This window comes from Hemitrygon akajei, chromosome 12 (assembly GCF_048418815.1).
Source record: "Hemitrygon akajei chromosome 12, sHemAka1.3, whole genome shotgun sequence".
Taxonomy (NCBI): domain Eukaryota; kingdom Metazoa; phylum Chordata; class Chondrichthyes; order Myliobatiformes; family Dasyatidae; genus Hemitrygon; species Hemitrygon akajei.
The window spans coordinates 27864863-27886710 of NC_133135.1; the positions used below are offsets into that span (position 1 = coordinate 27864863).

The following is a 21848-nucleotide window of genomic DNA, read 5'->3' on the forward strand; positions in this document are numbered from 1 at the left end:
AAGAAAGACTTTCTGATCAAATCCAAAACTTTGGAAAAATAACTGGAAGACAGTCATTACAAAAATTTAAAAAAATCAAATCAAATGAAAATATTGAATAAAATGTCGTCAGATTTCTTCAAATTTAAAAGATGTATCAAATGTCCAACTTCTTATTTTCTCTAAACTTGTGAGGAAAGCCAATAAAAAGCAGTAGGTGGATTAGGATCCTTCCATTTAAGTAAAATGGCTCTCCTAGCCAGTAAAGTTGAAAAGGCTACCATCCGCTGAGCGGGAAACAGGAATATATCCTGCTTCCGATGGAATAATCCCAAAAATTGCTGTAAGTAAATTAGGTTGTAAGTCCAGATCCAAGACTTTTGATAAAGTTTTAAAAACATCTTTCCAAAAATTATCCACCTTTATGCAAGACCAGAACATGTGAGTTAAAGTGGCCACCTCAATATTATATCTATCGCAAATACGATTAATAGTGGGGAAAAATACGGGCTAATTTATCCTTTGACATTTGTGCCCGATGCACTACCTTGAACTGTATCAAGGAATGACGGGCACAAACAGATGAAGTATTTACCAAATGAAAAATTTTATTCCATTGATTATCTGAAAGTAACTCTTGAAATTCCAATTCCCAAGCACCTTTAATTTTATCGTTAGATATCATTCATAAATTCAATAACTGTTTATAAATTATATCAATCCTTTTTGAAGTGGTTTAAACCTGAAAAAGGGTATCTATCATATTAGGTGGATAAGCAGAGGGGTAATTTGGAAGCAAAATACATTTAAAAATCCTGATTTGTAAATATCTTGTTACGAATGAGGAGCAACTCTGATGGGCAGAAGGGTGCAAAGTCGCCCCCCTCTTTTTTGAGAATTGCAAAATCGCTATTATTTCAGGTCTGATACCAAGGAAATGAAAGAGATAACAGCAAGGGCAGTTGTTATTGACAACGCTCATGAAAAATTGATGAGAGAGAAGCCACAGGTTGGATGTCTCCTACTGACAAAAAGAGAGATTACTGCTATTGTCTCTTGAAGAAGGAATTGTGTATTGAGTACTGTTCTATTCATTGAAACCCCTCAGGGGGCAACCAGAGTGGTCTGGTTGAGGGATTGCATCATCCCAACCTATTGACACCTGAGACCCCGTGAGTGGGGATAAAAGTAGGGTCTGGGGGGAAACACCCCTCAGGACACACCAGGAGAAATGCTACAAGACCGGTGGGGGCTTGTGTGTGTGTCCACCCTTGCCTGGGTGACGAGTCCACCGTGGAACGGTCTAGCTAACGGACGGAGGGGTCATACGTGAATGGCCACGACAACAATGCATCGACAGATCAAGATCATTAAAGGAAAGTCGGCAAGTCAATAGCTGTTTTTCTCTCTCTCTCTCTCTCTCTCTCTCTCTCTCTCTCTCTCTCTCTCTCTCTCTCTCTCTCTCTCCTCTCTCTCTCTCTCTCTCTCTCTCTCTCTCTCTCTCTCCAACAATTGCAACACCACGAACAACAACTACTGCAGCCTGCATGAACTGAACTGAACTTTATATTTCCATCGGACAATTCATTATCCCCTAGACAACGATAGGGCTTATTTCTTAGTGATTATTATTATACCCGCACTTTTAGGTTTAGTATTGATGACGTATATTATCTGTATATTTGCATTGATATTATTTTTGTGTATTTTTTACTAATAAATACTGTTAAAAATAGTATCATCAGACTTCAATGGATACTCCTATCTTTGCTGGTAAGACACCCAGTCTAACAGTTCGTAACAATCTAAAAAAGTGTGCATTAGATAAATCATAATTATCCGCTAACTGAGTGAAAGACATTAAAAAATCCCCTATAAACAAATCTGAAAAAGTCATTATTCCTTTGGTTTTCCAAATTAAAAAAGGCCCTGATCTAAAATTGATGGTTTAAAAAATAGTTAAGATGGATTTTACTAGAAAGAACAAAATTATTTAACTCAAAGAATCTGTGAAACTGAAACCAAATTCTTAATGTATGTTTTAATAATGGGATTGAGGTCTTGTCTACCAATCTTTGACAGCAGAAAAGGAAGGGGAGCTCCCAGTAAAGAGGCCAAAGAATACCCCTTCACTGAGTTTTTCTCCAAATCCACCTATAAAGGACAGTCATGTATGTCTGAATAATGAATCCAAAAGGTAATCTATCTAATACATAGTTTTTATTACATATTACAAAGTACTGCTGCTGCAAAGCAATAAATTTTATAAATCAAGTGATACTAAACCTGGTTCTGATTCTGTACACAAGTCTGAAAGTTATGTTATTGCATATAAGTACCGTAGTAGTTTTTCTACAGCTGGCTAAATAATCTGATCATAGTAACCACATCACAGGTACCACAGAGCAACAGAAAAGGTTTACCATGTTTGTTCTAGGCATGCATAATTTTAGCTGTAAGATTACACTCAAAGTTTGGTCTTCAACCTTTAAATGTACAGGATCATGAATACAAACAGCACACACAAAATGCTGGTGGAACACAGCAGGCCAGGCAGCATCTATAAGGAGAAGCACTGTCGATGTTTTGGGCCAAGACCCTTAGTCAGGACTAACCGAAAGGAAAGATACTAAGAGATTTGAAAGTAGTGGGGGGGGAGGGGGAAATGCAAAATGATAGGAGAAGACCGGAGGGGGTGGGATGAAGCTAAGAACTGGAAAGGTGATTGGCTAAAGATCATGAATAGTTTCGATAAGGTAAATAAAACGTTCCAATTAGTGAATCGTTCAAGAATGATAAGATATCGATTTTAGAATGAGTAAAAACACAGGGAGTAGTTATGATCTGAAATATACTGTAAGTTATTATTTTGTGATTGTTGATTTGAAGACTTTCAAATAATAAATACCATTTGTCAAGTGAAGATTCTGGATCAATGCTGGAAAGACTGGTCAAGCAGCACGTGAAGAGAAGAACATTCACATTTCAGACTGATTATCGTACATCAAAGCTAGGAAAAGTTAAAGGACAAACATTTTTTAAGTGGGAGAGGTGAAGAGAATAGAGTGCCTGAGGTGGGGTGGAGACAAACAGAAACTGAATAGCAAGTGGTGCTTGAGTTGGGAGACAGGCTGCGGAGGCATTAACAGTAGCTATGAGAAATAAAGGCTGAAGAATAACACACACCCCTTGCTCAATCTATTCACCAGGTCAAGCAGCAAATACGGACAGAAGAAATTCAGAGGTAATGTGTTAACTATGAGAAATGAACTTTGAAAAAAAAAAATGGGAGCACCTAGACCCCACCGGGAAGATGTCAATGAATGCCCTCGAAGGAAAACAGAATTGCAGGCCTATAAAGAAAGGGAGGGAATGGGACTGTGGGTAGTTTTCCCAATAAGGCAGCGCAAACACAATGAACTTAATATTCACTAATTGTAATAATCATATTCAGCGGATACATGCTTACAGGGATCTACAACAGCGTTCACAATTAGGCCCAGCGGTGCAGCTTGTAGAGCTCCAGGATCCCATGTTCCATCCTGACTTTCAGTGCTGTCTGTAGTTAACTGCCCTTTGTAAATCGGAGGCTCTGAGGTCCGTTGATGGGAATGTACAGTAAATAGAATAAAATGGAGTCAGTGTAGGGGGTCATATAACCTCGCGGTTGATATTGGCTGAAGAGACTGTTTCTGTGCTGTGGGATCCTGACCGTATGATTCTCACCTCTTAGTCTGAGGTTTGTTGGACCATGTCATACTGCAGAGTGTTGAACACAACAATCCAGCCAGCATTAGTTCCATCCTGATGGAGTGCTGTATTGCTCCCTGAGTAAACATCTATGGAAAGGAATAGATAGTTGATGTTTCCAGACCAGACCTTTCATCAGGAATGGGTAAAAAGCCAAAATAAGAAGGTGGGGGGAGGGGAAGGCATACAGACTGGAAGGTGATAGAGTGAAGGGGAAGATGGGTTCATAAGTGTCAATATCTCACTGTTTGTGGGAGGTTGCTTTATAGAAACTAACCATAGTGTTTCCTACATGACAACGGTTACTGAACATCAAAGTTTTTGACTATGAAGTACTATGAGATGACAAGAAGTCTGTTTTAATTCGAATGCAAGTCTGTTTTAAATGGAATTACTTTGGCAATGCCAAGATTGCACACCAAGTTAAGAATTCAGAATGGAATGTAAACAAACCCGTTACTCTGGGCCTCCACCTGCACTAACTCTCACCTCATTAGTGCACCGCTCCACATTTGTAATCCAAATTATTTTTCTTACCTCACTTCCAAAAAGCACAATACTTCATAAAGCTGTCTGTTTCCTAAATTTCTTGCTGACTTCCCACAGACCGCTTCTATACAGTCTCTCTCTATTGTCCTGTAAATCATTTTCCCTTAAATGTATATCTGAATCCATTTTAAAAGGGCTAAGTGAGGTTCAATGATAATTAGAGCCGCAGTTTTGAGTCAGAATCATGGTGTCTTATATGATGTGAAATTTGTTCCTTTGTGGCAGCAGTACTGTGCAAAGACATAGAAATATGCTACAAATTACAAAATAAATAAATAGAGGCCAAAAAGGAATCATGTGTTAGTTTCATGGGCTGTCCAGAAATCTGATGACAGAGGGGAGGAATGTTTCTGGAATATTTAATGTGAGTCTTTGGGCTCCTGTACCTCCTGATGAAGGGCTTCAGCCCAAATTATCCACTGTTTATTCCTTTCCATAAATGCTGCCAGATCTGCTCAGTTCCTCCAGCATTTTGCATGTTGCTCTGGATTTCCAGCATCTGCAGTATCTCTTGTGATCCTGTGTATTGGAGGCTCCAAACCAGACTGTGATGCAACCAGTCAGAATGATCTCCACCATATGTCTATATAAATTTGAAAGAGTCTCTGGAGGTATACCAAACCTCCTCAACTCCTAACAAAACAGAGGCACCAGTGAGCCTCCTTCATGTTTGTCCAGGGTAGACCCTCCGAGATTTTGACGCCCAAGTACTTTCAGACAAACATTTGCTGTGTGAAATAGCCGCTTGTATCATTTGTTCTGCAATAGTTGGTATTTTAAAGGAATATGTGGCAATTTTATTAGATGGTAAATCAGCTAAATGATTTTGGACCCCATATGGTAGTGAAGTGATTTTACAGCAACAGTGATCCGGGTTCCTATCTTGCTGCTGTCTGGAATGTATGTTCTCTCCATGACCATGTGGATTTCCTCAGGATGCTTTCGTTTCCTCCCACATTCCAAAGACATACAAGTTGGGGTTAGTATGTTTGGGTATGCCGTGTTGGCGCCACCAGTATGGTGACTCTTACGGACTGCCCCAGCACATCCTCAGACTGTGTATTGTTCGTTGACGCAAAAATGATGCATTTTGCTGTATGTTTCAATGTACATGTGACAAATAAAGCTAATCTTTAGAATATAGAACATAGAACAGTACAGCACAAGAACAGGCCTTATTGCGCTAAATTAATCTAAGCTACTTAAGCAAGTATTTCCTGCCTGTACTATTGACTTTTCAAACTGAGTTTCTGATAATTTGGGATTAAAAGATGTGGCTAATAAACAAGAAATGACTAATGCTTAAAGTATTAATCCATAGTTGAAATGGTCCAGTGGTGGATATCAAGGGAAATTTACAAACAGAAATGAAAAGACATGAATTGGATAAATTCAGTCCAGCCAAGGACAACCAAGATGCAAACCAATGTATTGATAAGTCATTGAATTGTTCAACATAAAACCAGACCCTTCAGCCTACCATGTTCATGTTGACTATCGATATTAATCCCATTTATCAGTACTTGGTAGCACTCAGATTCCAACTACTCTATCAAGAAACAATCCTCCTCCTCTCGAAAGCTCTTTCTCCTCCTATGCTTTTAATCTTGGATACGTTTTGCCAAGGGGAAACATTCCTAATATTTATCCTCTCCATGCCCTATTTTGTATACTTCTTTAAGGCCCGCTTCACAGAACGTAAACTTGGATCAGTATAGCACAAAAACAGGCCCCTCAGCCCAACCATGATGTCAATCTAAACTAATTCCATCTGGCTGTAAATGGTCCATATCCCTCCATCCCCTGTGTATTCGTGTCTAAGTGCCTCTTAAATATTGTTATCATATCATACAAGTGTGAGGTATTGCACTTTGGAAGGGAAAACCAAGGTAGAACATACAACGTAAATGGTAGGGCACTGAGGAGTGCAGTAGAACAGAGGGATCTGGGAATACAGATACAAAATTCCCTAAAAGTGGCATCACAGGTAGATAGGGTCGTAAAGAGAGCTTTTGGTACATTGGCCTTTATAAATCAAAGTATTGAGTATAAGAGTTGGAATGCTATGGTGAGGTTGTATAAGGCATTGGTGAGGCCGTATTTGGAGTACTGTGTGCAGTTTTGGTCACCGAATTACAGGAAGAATATTAATAAGGTTGAAAGAGTGCAGAGAAGGTTTACAAGGATGTTGCCAGGACTTGAGAAACTGAGTTACAGAGAAAGGTTGAATAGGTTAGGACTTTATTCCCTGGGGCGTAGAAGAATGAGGGGAGATTTGATAGAGGTATATAAAATTATGATGGGTATAGATAGAGTGAATGCAAGCAGGCTTTTTCCACTGAGGCTAGGGGAGAAAAAAAACCAGAGGACATGGGTTAAGGGTGAAGGGGGAAAAGTTTAAAGGGAACATTAGGGGGGGCTTCTTCACACAGAGAGTGGTGGGAGTGTGGAATGAGCTGCCAGTTGAAGTTGTAAATGCGGGCTCACTTTTAACATTTATGAAAAACTTGGACAGGTACGTGGATGAGAGGTGTATGGAGGGATATGGTCCAGGTGCAGGTCAGTGGGACTAGGCAGAAAAATGGTTCGGTACAGCCAAGAAGGGCCAAAAGGCCTGTTTCTGTGCTGTGATGTTCTATATCTACTTTTACTACCTCTCCCGGCAGCACCTACTATTCTCTGTGTAAAAAAGATGGCCTAGCATATTCCCTTTAAACTTTTTCCCTCTCACTATAAATCTATTTGCTCTAGTGTTTGACCTTTCCACTCTGGGGCATAAAAAAGAATCTGGCTATCTACCATATCTGTACCTCTCATCATTTTCTATACATCCCTATCAGGTCACGTTATCAGCCTCCTCCACTCTGAGGAAAACAAGCCCAGCCTATGTAACCTCTCTTGGTAACTATAATACTGCACTCCATCCCAGGTGGTATCCTGTGAATTCCTCTGCTACCATATGTTTCATGTAATGTGGTGACCAAAACATTGCACGGTACTCTAGATGTGGTCTAACTATAGTTTATAAAGTTGTACCAAACTCTCCCTTCTCTAATATTTAATATGCTTGATAATGAAGGCCTTATATCTTCCTTGCCATTTTATCTACTTGTGCTGCAGCCATCAAGGATCCCTAGGATTGTACATATAGGTCCTTTTATTCCTCAATGTTTCTTAGGGCCGTACTATTTATTCTATAAGTCCTAGCCTCCCAAAATGCACTTATCAGGATGAGATTGCATTTTTTTGCTGTGCCCATCTTACAAAATGATCAATATCACCTTCTACCTCCTATTAATAAAGCAAACTTAATTTGGCAGCTTGCTCTCGAGCATATGGGATCCAACCATTTTGATCAGTCAATGTTCTTACAGTCCGCACTACACTCATCAATGCATTTTGCCAACTCTTTGAAAAATTCAATCAAATCACAGAGTATCTTTCTAAAATCTATGACTATTTTGATTAATTCCTATTCCAAGTGTAAATTAATCCTGTTCTTCAGAATTTTTCCAAGAACCTTCCCACCTGTAACATCATAAGTTTCTGCCCTCTGCCCTGCTTGAACAGGCGATAAATAATGAAGTTCAAAGTACATTAATTATCAAAGTATGTATACACTATACAATCTTGAGATTTAACTTGTAACAGGCAATCACAATAGAAAGAAACCCAAAAAAATACATTTCAAAAAAAATCGTCAAACACCAAATCTGCAGAGATAAAAAAACAAATCATGCAAACGACAAACACAAGCAAATAGTATTCTGAACTGAAGTCCACAAAGAGAGCCTGTCCACAGACTCTTAGTTTAATGCAGAGTGAGGTAGTGAGCTTATCCAGCTCATCCCTCGCCTTGGGCCCGACACCCTGACCTTTTCAATCTGGCCGGGCACTTAAATCATCCTCCAAACATTGGGGCCAGTCACCTGGATACAAGAGTAATGAAGTGAAAAATATAAAAAGAAATTAACATCTTCATAGATTGCTAAAAAGGAAAACAAAATAGTTAATATGCGTCTCTTACGAGATAGGAGAACTTAAGTAATAAGAATAAATAAATGACAGAAAAAGAAATTGGAACACTTCCCAGAAAGAGTGGCGATCAACAAGTCTTGAACAAGTATGAAGATGAGAGAAATTGGATAAGTAGGAACAAAGCTGGCCTGAAGGAATTGTTGGAAATGGAAGGCAAAACATTGCCAAGACCTGAAGATTTGCATCCTAAGATTTGGAAAGGGGGTTGCATTAGTAGTTATTCAAGATTCCAAAGATCTGAAAATTATTCCCGCAGCCTGGAAAGTAGCAAATGTAGCTCTATTAGTTAAGAAAGGAGGGAGTGAGACTGAGGTTACTATAATCCAGTTGGCTTGACTTGAGCTAGAATCTGCTAGAAGCGATGCTAGAATCTGCTGTGAGTAACAAGAAATTTAGAAAAACAACAGGACTCAAACAGTCAATATAAATGTATCAAAGAAACTTCATAAAACATCAAAGAAACACATTGTTGGAAATTTTAGAATTTTAAATCTGCAGAATATGTAAGAGGAAACCATTGGATGTAATATATTTGGACTTTCATAAGGCTTTGATAAGATGCCACAAACAAAATTAGACCATACTTTATTGGGGGTTTTATACTGGTGGGAAAAGGGGACAGATTAAAATGCAAAAGACCGAGAGCAGAGAAAAGGAGGTTCTTACCTGGATTCTTCAGGGGTGCCTGCTGGTGTCTATCACTCACAATCCGGATTAATAGTTTGGTTGAAAGAATTCAGTACCAACATTCAAAGATCTGAGTAAATTTATTATCAAAGTACATATATGTCATTATATACAGCCCTGAGATTTGTTTTCTTGTGGACATACTCAGTAAATCCAATAACCATAATGGAATCAATGAAAGACTGCACCCAACAGGGTGGAGAACCGGTGTGTCAAACTGTGCAAATACAAAAAGAAAGAAATAGTAATAATAAATAAACAAATAAACAAACAAACAAACAAACAAACAAACAAATAAATAAATAAATAAGGAATAAATATCAAGAACATGAGATGAGTCCATAGGTTGTGGGAACAGTTTGGCAAAGGGACAAGTGAAGTTGAGTAAAGTTATCCCCTCTGGTTCAAGAGCCTGATAGTTGAGGGGTAATAACTGTTTCTGAACCTGGTGGTGTGAGTCCTGAGGCTCCTGTACTTTCTTTCTGATGGCATTAGCAAGAGGAAAGCATGACCTGGATGGTGGGGGTCCCTGATGATGGATGGTGCTTTCCTCCAAACACACTCCGTGCAGATATGCTCAATCTATGCTCTCAATCAATATGCTTTACCTGTGATGGACTGGGCTATATCCACTAACTTCTGCAGGATTTTCCATCCAAAGGCATTGGTGATTCAATACCAGACTGTGATGCAGCCAGTCAATATGCTCTCTAACACGTATCTAAAAGAAATTTGTCAAAGTTTTACATGTCATGTCACGCCGAATCTGATAGCCTATCTCTTCAATTATTTCACTTTTTCTACACCTTCTGATTCTTCTTTTTGTTTTGATTGTGTTTTGGAGATTGTTGGAGCCTGTGACGTGCAGTTTGGAATTCGATTGAGTGATTTGGCACAGTGACTCAATGGCTACCCAAACAGTATTTATCTTTGGTAGGAGGTAGAAGTGAACAGTGTGGAGTAAGGGAACTATAAGTTTGAGGGCAGTGGTTGGGAATTCTCCAGAGTAGATGAGGTCAGTGATAGTTTAAGAGACAGATTCTTGATGGTGTTAATTGGGGTCCACCTTGAGGGGCAGGTATGAAGAGGTGTCTGAGAATTGTTACTTGGTTGGGGAGTCTAGGATCAGGATTCATGATCTGAAAATGAAGGACGAGTATTGAATTGAATTGAATTTATTTCTTACATCCTTCACATACATGAGGAGTAAAAATCTTTATGTTGTGCCTCCATCTAAATGTAAAATGTGCAATCATAGTAATTTATAATGAGTAGAACAGTCAATGTAATATAGAGTACCCTCAAATCAGTGTGAGTTCATCAGTCTGATGGCCTGGTGGAAGAAGCTGTCCCAGAGCCTGTTAGTCCTGGCTTTTATGCTGTGGTACCACTTACTGGATGATAGCAGTTGGAATAGATTGCGGTTGGGATGGCTTGGTTCCCCAACCATCCTACGGGCCCTTTTTACACACCTGTCCTTGTAAATGCCCTGAATCATGGGAAGTTCACAACTACAGGTGCACTGGGCTGTCCACACCACTCTCTGCAGAGTCCTGCAATTAAGGGAGGTACAGTTCCCATACCAGGCAGTGATGCAGCCAGGATGGAAATGAGAAGTTTCTTCACTTGTGCAGTAGCGATTCTTTGGAATTGGACTGTTTATTATCTAAAGGTGGAAGCTTGTCCTGCTGAAAGACGCAAGGGAATTAGAGTGGACTGTGTGGTATCAAAACAAAGTGGAGGTAATTAATGGAGAAAGCGTAATGGGCGAAAGGCTGCCATGGTTAACATGGAACAACGTTAACCAAGAGACATGAGAAGAAGTGAAATATTCTGAGTTTTGATTTTAGCACCTCTCTCAATATAGACTTTTCATAGATGCACAACTTTGTATTGATAACCATCAACGTGAGGCATTTCTTTAGAATGTTTTTTTCATGACCATTGGATACGTTAAAGTTGGGTAAGATAAGTTGGATAACTTATTATCTGTGTTGAGCATAAACTATTTGGTCACAGTGAATTGTTCCTAGAATGTAGATGAGTGGTAGACTCTTGAGGAAGTTGATGAGAATCTGCGGAGAGTAGTTTGCATAGACAGTTAGTGGGAATGAGATAACTGAATCAAATTGGCTTCCTTCCATGTCCTAATGAAGCTTGATGCATGACATTTTTGAAGGAGAATATTTCAAGTGGGAAACAAGAACCAATCACCTCATAAAGAATAATTTTGGTCTCATCCCGTTGTTTGCCCCTGCATAACTGAACCCCTTTTGTTGTTATTTCTTCTGCATTATGGTATGATTGGAATAACATTCGATTTGTTTATTTCCATTTATTACTTTCACTGTGGCTTTTTTTTAAAATTGCCTGTCTGATATTTCTTGTCTAGGAGTAATATAATGGATACATACTAGGGACATGTGGTTAAAATTACAATGTCCTATTTTATTGCTGTTTTATATGCCTTCAGAATCAACGCTGACACTTTGCCCCACTCTTTCAGCAACTGTACTTCTGGTGCCTTTGGGTTTCCCTTCGTCTAGAATGTAGGGCAGTACAGCACACGATGGGTATTTCAGCCCACAACTAATTCGACCAGTACGTAAAAGCCTAACTAAACTCATTCCTCTCCCTACGCAATGCCCATATCCTTCCTTTCCCTGTATATTCATGTTCCCATCTAACAACTTCTCCAATATTTGCCGCCTCTAACTCTCCCCAATTCCAGGTATCCACCACTTCACTTAAAATAACTTCCTTCCTACATCTCCACAGCTTACACCCTCTCACCTTAAATCCATACACCTTCTAGTATAAAACATTTCGACCTTGGGAAGAAAAATATACCAGCTCCTGTTCTGTTGATGCCTCTCAAAATCGTATACACTTCTGCTCTCCCTTCACCCTCCACAACTACAGAGCGAGTTTATCCAACATCTTTACACAGCACACACTGTCCTGATGAAAGGTCTCGGCCTGAAACGTCGACTCTTTTATCTTATCGATAGATGCTGCCCGACCTGCTGAGTTCCTCCAGCATTTTTGTGTGTAATCAGGCAACATCGGGATAAACCTCTTCCACCTTCTCCAGAGCTTCCAAATCCTTCCCACAATGGGGCGACCAGAATGGAATGCACAATTGTGTCGCTGCCCTATTGTTTCTGAAGGAGGTTATGTTTCTTATGAAGTTAGTGGCTGTGACCTTGAATTGTTCCATTTGGATATTCATCATTTACCGACACCTAGATACTTTTCTATACAATGAACCCTCGCCGCACGATGCAAGATCAAGCGGCACCGGGGTCCGCACGGAAATGCCGCAAAGTTTACGGAAATGTGGGTTTGAACGCGCACTCGCCTATCCCGGAAAGTGGTAAAGGTTAAGCCCTGTTCCAAACTCCGCTCAAGCGCTAAGGTTTGCCTTTGAAGAGAAAGGGAGCTCTCCGCCTCTTTGCTAATCTATTTCTCGAGTCAAAACCAGTCACAAGTTGCCAATTACACCGTTGTTTTGAGGTGGTCCTTCAGACATCATTTTCTCCACTTTCCCCGTTAACAAATGACTGCTCAGATTGCCATCACTCCCCACCACTGATCTCATCTCTCTATCCAACCGGCGCTGCTCTGCCCTGAGTTTAGGGGCTGTCGCTCCATCAGCTGATCTGCGGGTTGGGCGAGGAGAAGTTATCTTTGTGAAGTTATCTTCCCTTTTGTTCAAACTCCAACAACTCTCAGAGTCTCCGGTAAGTATGGTTGGGGGGGGGGGGGGGGGGGGGGGAAGTACTCCTCCCTCCCCTCTCTTCCTCCCCCCTCCCCCCGGGTCTCAGCCCTTGTGCGGGGCGAGAATGGGGAGTGGATCCTTTCTCGGTGGACCACATAGCGTGATAGGCGCGAGTTCACAACTTCTAAGCTTGTGCGCAACACATGGTAAATAAGTCTGCGAAACTCAGGATAAACCTGTCTCATACTTTAGCCCCGTGAAAGTAACTTGGAAATTTACTTAGTTGCGTTTTCTGTGAATAGGCTTTTTTTTTTGCCCCTATTTCTGCAAACAAGGTTCGACCGGACGCATGAGTTAGATGTCAGAAATTTTTTTTCCATAATGGCTGAAGGAGCTTCGATTTTTTTTAAAACCAAAAATGCATTTCCGGCTTTACTACTTGACAAATCTAATTTTGAAGCCATTCATTTTAAAGTGCCCCCCCCCCCCCCCCCCGTATGTCACAGCACCAAACTCCAGGGCTATCACTAAACTTTCATGGGGGATTAATCTTTTCTCATTTGGGATGGGGAGGGGAGTTGCATCCTTTATAGATAGTCTGGTTTTTACAAAAGATGCACGCAGACGTTTTTTAATAATGCTGGAATTAAAAACCTGTCGAGTTAGGATTTGAATCTTGGTGGCCAATTGGTCTTGGAACAGCATAACCCACTGTCCGTACCGACCACAGCGTCACATCACTCTAATCCCTTCTGTTTGCACGCTATCGATAATCCCTCCAATCTTGCCTGTTCACGTGTCATCCTGAATGCCTCTGAAATACTGCCATTGTATTTGTTTATTTTTTCTGACAGCATGTTTTGGCACCTATCACTTTTTTTTTCTCCAAAATAAATCTTGCTATGTAAATCTCCTTCAAATTTTCCCCCCTCACCTTGAAGCTATGCCTTCTAAAATTTGACATTGCCACCCCTGGAAAAGGACTCTGCCCATCTACCCTATCGTTGCCTCTCATTGGATGTACCGACTGATTCTCCGCTGTGATTGGATACTGGAGTATGTGACGACATGTGATTTGCAGATTTTAAGTTATCATTTAAGAACTTTTAACAGAATCTCCATTTTAGGTCGCAGCTGAGCTAGCACTAACTGTCTGAGCTGTATGTTAACTAGCAACTTTGAGCATTATAGCTTAGAACTGTGGAATTTCAGTCAGGAAATATAGGCTATTTTACCCATGGACATGGCACCTAAGAAGGGTGGAAATTCCTGGCTGGTGCTGCATCCCTATAGATCCAGAAAGTTGTACAGTCATACAGTGTTTGTGTACAAATGTCCCTGCCTTTATTGTAATTGCAGCTACAGTGAGGCTTCAATGTGAGGAACCTGATAAGTCCTGGTTTGGTTATTTTATCTGAGTAGTTGGCAAAGGTAAAGTTGATTTGTGTGCGTGCCAGTTTTTTTTTGGGGGGGGGATAGGCTTTGGTTGCAGGGAGGGAGGGTATGCTGTTGAAGTGCTCTGAACTTCAAAGTTCTGGTCATGAGTTGGAAAAGGATATTAGTTCTTCACCTAGGATTGATGCAACAGACCAATTTGGGTCTTCTGTACAATGTTTTCCTAAATTAAATAGATTAGTAACATAGTGTGAATTTCCAGTTGTTCAGGCGTGAAACTGTAACACAAGAAGGCTTGTTACCTTGCAATTGGGAGATAAATCATAAAAAGGGCATTGTGCACTCTCCTCAGCCTGCCTCCTGTGTTTCCTTGCATTTGGGATGCATACATTCAAAGTCTGGGATTTGTCATTAAAAAATAATTTGTGTCTTTCTGCGACAAGAGTATGATCTGCTGTTAACTTTGTGATATCCACGTTAACAACATTAACACGTTTTAACATATTATTCATCTAAGGAGCTGTCTGTAAGGAGTTTGTATGTTTTCTCCGTAACTGTGTGGGTTTCCTCTGGGTGCTCTGGTTTCCTCTCGCAGACCAAAGATGTACCGGTTCATAGGTTAATTGGTCATTGTAAAAATTGTCCCATGGTTAGGCGAGGATTAAATTGGGGGTTGCTGGGTGTCATGGCTCGAAGGGTCTAATCCATGATGTGTCTCAGTAAATACTAAATTATTAATGCAAAGACAACGCTGTTGGTTGAATTAGTGCCTTGCAGTAAGATGGATATTCATCGCAGAGCCAGTGTCCAGCGGCATAATGCTAACTCAGCTGATGATTGTCTGTGGTGCTGTTTGGAGGCCTTGTCAGGTATGTTTTAAAGCAAGAAGTTGTAAAGCCAGTCTAGTGATTGGCAGTTAAAAGTAAACTTGATGGATCAAGCTTAATTTCATTTTTATATTTTTAAAAAATGATTTCCTCCTTTTTTTATGCTATTGCATCTCCTAGATACGGGCTTTGCAAGATTTCTTTAAAGAGTTCAGGCTTAATGCTTGACCCGAGGTGAATGATGTTTTATTTTTTTTTATCTTGTCAATTACCTGAATGCCCTTCTCTTTGACTACTGTCTGCTTACTCCTGATTAGTCTATTTGTGTTGTCCGTTTTACTTCCTCCTTCATTCAAAGTTTAATAGTTGCTTAATAGGTGCACGTGTGGAAGAATTATGACTCCAAGTCTATGAGCAATATTTGGCATGAATCTAAAACATTACTGCTCAATGCCTCTGAAGACCTGATGATGTTAAATACTTGTAAGGAATTTAATGTTGGATGGCACTTCTTATTTCTGTTGTACTGATGAAAAATTTTAAACTTCCAACCACAGATATGATCTTTGTTCTTTGCATTACCACATACAGAAATCCTGATTTCCTCCAGTTTCTTAGATGTTGTAACACAACATTTTTAAATTGATTTTCATGTGAACAGCAGCTTTGTATTGTACAAAGAATGCTACACTGTTGGGAGATATCATCTTCTAGAATGAGAATAGAAAGGACTTTATTATGAGATGATAAAGGATTTGTATGATAAACACAGGAGAGTCTGAAGATGCTAGGTTCCCTGATGAAGGGTTTTGCCTGAAACGTCGACTCTATTCCTTTCTGTAGATGCTGACTGACCTGTTGAGTTCCTCCAGCATTTTGTGTGTGTTACTTTGCACTTGTGTGAAGTGTTTTTGCTTGCAATGGTTAAGTAGCAAACATCACTGCCAGTTATGTGTACATTCTCAGAAAAGATAATATATATAAATATAAGGATAAATAATAAGGCCGTTTTAATCATATTACAATTAGATTGAAGTACATTACAAATTGAGTTTGGGTAATGAAAGATACTGACTGTTTAAAAGGCAGATTTAAAAAGGCCAGCAAAATTATGAAAGGCTTTTGGTTGACTTGAAGGAAGTAACTTTTTATTTTATGAGGTTTTTGGACTGGGATTCATAAGGGACGTAGAAAGGGATCTTGTGGCTGTAGGAAAAGTTGAATAATTTGCCATGAGTTTGCTCGACCACAGTTATATAAACGTGATGGAAGAGTAGGTTGGGTAATAGTGAAGTAACTGGAAAAAGAACTGAAATGTGTGAAAATACCACATGACTTAAATGTTAGGATATTAAGGAAGAAATAGCAGAAGCTCTGACTGTAATATTTTGGCTGTTGAAATTGTGCCAGTTGAGCAGCTGTTTGACCCTTAACTGCTCTGTTCCTGGAATTTGTAAACTACCTAACAAACCATGGTGGCAAATAAAATAAGAACTTCAATTAAAAAAAAAACCATGGTCAACTTGTAACCAGCAATTACTATTAGCTTTTGTGGTAATAATATATTGATAATGCTTTGGATGTTACCAGTTTAGATATTTTTTAAATTCTCATGAGGCTTGTTCAATAAAATTATGTTAAGGAGCTTGTAGAAGAAAGGACTAGTTTTCAACGTAAATATGATGATGGTTGTTTTGGTTCAAAGGTTTGTCAAAATTGGTTATTTTCAGGGACACAGTTAATCACAGTGTCCTGCACTTAGCATAATTCCAAATTTTCAGATGGTGTTATTTCTTATTAAATTAAATGACATGAGCAATTTTGATTACTCACAGATATCAAATGATATTTATGAAATGCACCAATAATTTGTCTGCCTTAAAAGTTAAGGAAGTATTTTTGTATAGTTCTTTAAAGAGATTAAGGAAAGTTATGAAAGGTTAAATTATTTTGTAACTCTAAAAAGAAGATGCCATGCACTCGATTTCTTTCAGAATAATGAATGTCTGTAAGATTCTAGAATTCTTCCAAGGAGATTTTAGTGGGATTGTTGCCATTTTAAATTCACTTCTCGCACATTCCAGTTTTAAATGAGCAGGATAAATATGATTTATTTCAAAGTGTGCATGATAAAATTTAAACTGTATAAATGTATTCATCCTCATATTTCTACTGCTGTAAAATTGAAGATTAACCAAATAATCCAACAGATTTTAACAGGAAGGATGTATTGTGAAACTCATTTCACCACAGCTACTAATGGCAGGGCAGTGGGGCTTGATTAGAGAGTTGGAAAAGTTCAAACCTAACCTTTCCCTGAAGCAATTCCAATTGGCACTTGTACTTTGCCTCTAGATAGCACAGGAAGTACTGCTTCTGAGCCACAACCTTCAGAAGATGCTGTATGGTTCAGTTTCTTATTTTATTGTACCTACAAGAGTCACATTCTGGACCTGTCTAATTCCTTCAGCCCGATGTAGGGTGTGGGGTTCAGTGGCGTATTCTTGAGGTGGAAGGGACCACAATAGAGTTCCATCCTATCTTTGCTTAATATTGATGACTTCCATAACACGAGATTCTGCAGAGCTGGAAATCGGCCCGGAGCTTTGACGCTTTGCTCCTTTCCATAAATGCTGCCTGCTGAGCTCCTCCAGCATTTTATGTGTGTTACTATTTCTTATATTTCAGCTGTGGGAATCTTGGTTACTGATTTATTCCCTACCTATTTATTTTCCACTTTTTTTTTAAACCAGAGGCTACTTGCCACCCTTGGGGTAAAGTTCATATTTAATTGAGCTGTCCACATTGTCCACATTATGGATGACTAATGGCTGAAAAGCCAGCCCTTTCCTCTTATTTTACAGCTATCAACGGTTTAGTCATCAGTGGCAAAATTGATTGTCTAGATGTTAGTAGAGGGTAGTTCATTAAAGGTCTGGCATTGTTACTTGCCAGTTTTGCCCAGTTAATGCAGAAGCATGAGAAGTGTTCTAGGCAGGTGCCAGCTATGTGTATGGTGGGTTTTGAGTAAGAAGTGTTTTGAGGCTGGGAGCAAGTACTGACGAATCTTTACCTGGCTGTGCTTTGTCATTTGCCAAGCAAATCTAAAGTTACCTCAATCTCAGCTATTTTGCTGTTCTCTTCCCAGCACACTTGTGACTTTTGGTTAGACAAGTAAAGCTTTTTATGTAGTTTTCCAATTTTAAAATCTGCGATTCTGTGGAGGGTTTTAAAGCTCTTAATGATTAATTTAACTGGTTAAATCAATCATTAAAAGATTTTTTTTTTAAAAACCCACAGAAGTAGGTGATGGGCAGTTATGTGACCTGCCTGTTTTTTTTCCAGTTACCTAAAGCACTTTATCAAGGTGTATTAGAATTACTCAGCACCAAGGGAGTGGGAGGACCATTATTAAGTTGGGAGTGATGTAAAGGGAGGCACAATAGATTAGATACCACTCCTTTTAAGTCTTGTAAAATCTCGTTCCTTTGAATGAGTCACTTCTCAGTGACATTTTTCAAAAAAATTTATTATTCATGTTGGATGAGTTCTTTATCAGTTGAATAGATTGGCACAACTGGACAAGTATTTGATAACTTGTTCCATTTATCAACAATTTAAAATAAAAGAACCTGAATCAACCAGTGGTAACATATGTGAGAACTTTATTCAAAACTTGCTATGTGAGAGTTCTGTGGAAAATTTGCCAAGTCTACCTGAACATGGAATTTGTTGTTGCAAACACGAGGAAATCTGCAGATGCTGGAAATTCAAGCAACACACACAAAATGCTGGTGGAATGCAGCAGGCCGGGCAGCATCTATAGGGAGAAGTACAGTCAACATTTCGGGCCGAGACCCTTCCATTGTTGTATTGAATTTGTTCTTACTTTTTTTATATAAGCATGAAATTTCTACTTGTCAATGTAATGGAAAGGGATGAGGGATGGGTGCTAAGTGCAAATGCCATCTTCTTCCATGTGCTCTCTGAGGAGATAGACATTGCTCAATTCAGATAAGAACTTGTTAGACCATCTAGAGGTGGCTGATAGTTGAGATTGGGTGGTTGTAGCTGATAGTTGAGGTTGTAGTCTCAACTACAACCTGTAGTTGAGACTCTACAGGTAAGTTTATATCCACAAGTTGTCTTGGTGATGAATGGAGATACATAGGCCATGATAACAAGTATCTAGTTCTTTTGAAGTTACTGAGGGTAATAGAAAGGACCAAACAGTGAGAGAGCAATCTTTTTACAATGAGTGTGATGCATTTGGAACATATTAGGTTTACAATGAGGGGATATGGTTACTTAGCATTGCCTTTGATCTAGTTGGCCAATTGGAAGTCCACGTTGAAGCGCGAAGGTTGATCGAAGCCCAGAAGCCAAGGCTTGATAGCTGGAACCTCACATCTGTGACTCTCTGCGAGTCCATTGGGGAAGTCAAAGGGTCCAATGTCTGCGATTCCACAAGTCTGCTGGTGTTAGAGGATGGCAGACAGACAGATAGACAGACATACTTTATTGATCCTGAGGGAAATTGGGTTTCATTACAGTTTCACCAATCAAGAATAGTGTAGAAATATAGCAATATAAAACCATAAATAATTAAATAATAATAAGTAAATTATGCCAAGTGGAAATAAGTCCAGGACCAGCCTATTGGCTCAGGGTGTCTGACACTCCGAGGGAGGAGTTGTAAAGTTTGATGGCCACAGGCAGGAATGACTTCCTATGACGCTCAGTGTTGCATCTCGGTGGAATGAGTCTCTGGCTGAATGTACTCCTGTGCCTAACCAGTACATTATGGAGTGGATGGGAGTCATTGTCCAAGATGGCATGCAACTTGGACAGCATCCTCTTTTCAGACATCACCGTCAGAGAGTCCAGTTCCACCCCCACAACATCACTGGCCTTACGAATGAGTTTGTTGATTCTGTTGGTGTCTGCTACCCTCAGCCTGCTGCCCCAGCACACAAGAGCAAACATGATAGCACTGGCCACCACAGACTCGTAGAACATCCTCAGCATCGTCCGGCAGATGTTAAAGGACCTCAGTCTCCTCAGGAAGTAGAGACGGCTCTGACCCTTCTTGTAGACAGCCTCAGTGTTCTTTGACCAGTCCAGTTTATTGTCAATTCGTATCGCCAGGTATTTGTAATCCTCCACCAGGTCCACACTGACCCCTTGGATGGAAACAGGGGTCACCGGTGCCTTAGCCCTCCTCAGGTCCACCACCAGCTCCTTAGTCTTTTTCACATTAAGCTGCAGATGATTCTGCTCGCACCATGTGGCATTAGCGTGGGTGGGAAGGAGGGAGGAAAGGGGCTTGTTTTGCTGTTCTACTTAGTGGTCTGCTGAGCATTGTGGGTATGCCATCTCAGTGCCGGAATGTGCGGCGACCCTTGCGGGCTGCCCCCAGCCCACCCGCGTGTGTGTTGGTTGTTAACACAAGTTACCTATTTCACTGTATGTTTCTATAGTCATGTGATAAATAAATGTGAATCTGGCTCATAATATACACATGTGATTTGATTTGTTGCTCGTTGGCAAATGGCGTAGTGTGCCAGGAGCAACCCAACGTTTTGGATGCTGTTTGATCTGTGCATAGGAAGTAAAGGGCTGAAAACCCTTGCCCAATGGGGAAAATGTATGCTACCCCGATGCATTTGCAATGGCACAGCTAACCCAAGCAACTGCTTTTGTACCAGTGCTAAGCTTGGTGTTATATGGACTGTCATTGGATGGTCTCCAATACGTTTTGAGACAATGTGGTGCAGAAGCTCTTTCATTTAATGTAACTAGGCTAGTTCACAATTCTGCAGTGTAAAACTGGAGTAACAATGTTATCGCTGCAGTTGTAGGGCAGCCTGACATTGTGTCCATTTCGTACTTCTATTGTCGTGGTGGCAAGATAACCAGACACCACAGTCCAGTGTGTGTGTAATCGTTTGAAGCACTTTCACTGATCCGCACAGATTTTGGCATTGTTTCAACACGGATCACAAGGTTCTGATGTGTATCATGAGACTTTCAATTAAACGTAGATCAGGAATGTGGAACATTTTAAAAGCACGATACTATTTGGAGTTGCTTTCACATCAAATTGTATTTGAGTTAGCTTTGCTGATTTACATTATGATTTAAATGAAGGTTGGGTTCTGACTCTCACACTCAAAGTGGATGGGTTTTACCCTTCACTTTTGACACCTTCAATTGTACAATTTTATTTTAAAAATATGCTTTATTCAGAAAGAAAAGCATACCAAGGAAGAAACCAGGCAAAAAAAAATGTTTTTTTGGATTTCAGCAAGGCATTTGATAAAGTACCCCATGCAAGGCTTATGAGAAAGTAAGGAGGCATGGGATCCAAGGGGACATTGTTCTGTGGATTGAGAACTGGCTTGCCCACAGAAGGGAAAGCGTGGTTGTAGATGGGTCATGTTCTGCATGGAGGTCGGTCGCCAGTGGAGTGCATCAGGGATCTGTTCTGGGACCCTTACTCTTTGTGATTTTTATAAATGACCTGGATGAGGAAGTGGAGGGATGGGTTAGTAAATTTTCTGATGACACAAAGGTTGGGGGTGTTGTGGATAGTGTGGAGGGCTGTCAGAGGTTACAGCAGGACATTGATAGGATGCAAAACTGGGCTGAGAAGTGGCAGAACCCAGTTAAGTGTGAAGTGGTTCATTTTGGTAGGTCAAATATGATGGCAGAATATAGTATTAATGGTAAGACTCTTGGCAGTGTGGAGGATCAGTGGGATCTTGGGGTCTGAGTCCGTAGAACGCTCAAAGCAGCTGTGCAGGTTGACTCTGTGGTTAAGAAGGCATACGGTGTATCGGCCTTCATCAATCGTGGAATTGAATTTAGGAGCCGAGACGTAATGTTGCAGCTAATGTTGA

The 21848-nt window shown here is 40.1% G+C and overlaps 1 protein-coding gene across 1 annotated transcript in view; it reads left to right on the forward strand.

Annotated features, from left to right (window-relative positions):
* Nucleotides 1-12416: 12416 nt before the first annotated feature.
* Nucleotides 12417-21848, forward strand: part of LOC140736833 (very long chain fatty acid elongase 1-like) — a 94640-nt gene continuing 85208 nt past the window's right edge. The window contains exon 1 of the mRNA XM_073062791.1: nucleotides 12417-12746. The gene's annotated coding sequence lies outside the window, so the exon portion shown is untranslated. The remainder of the gene's footprint in view (nucleotides 12747-21848) is intronic.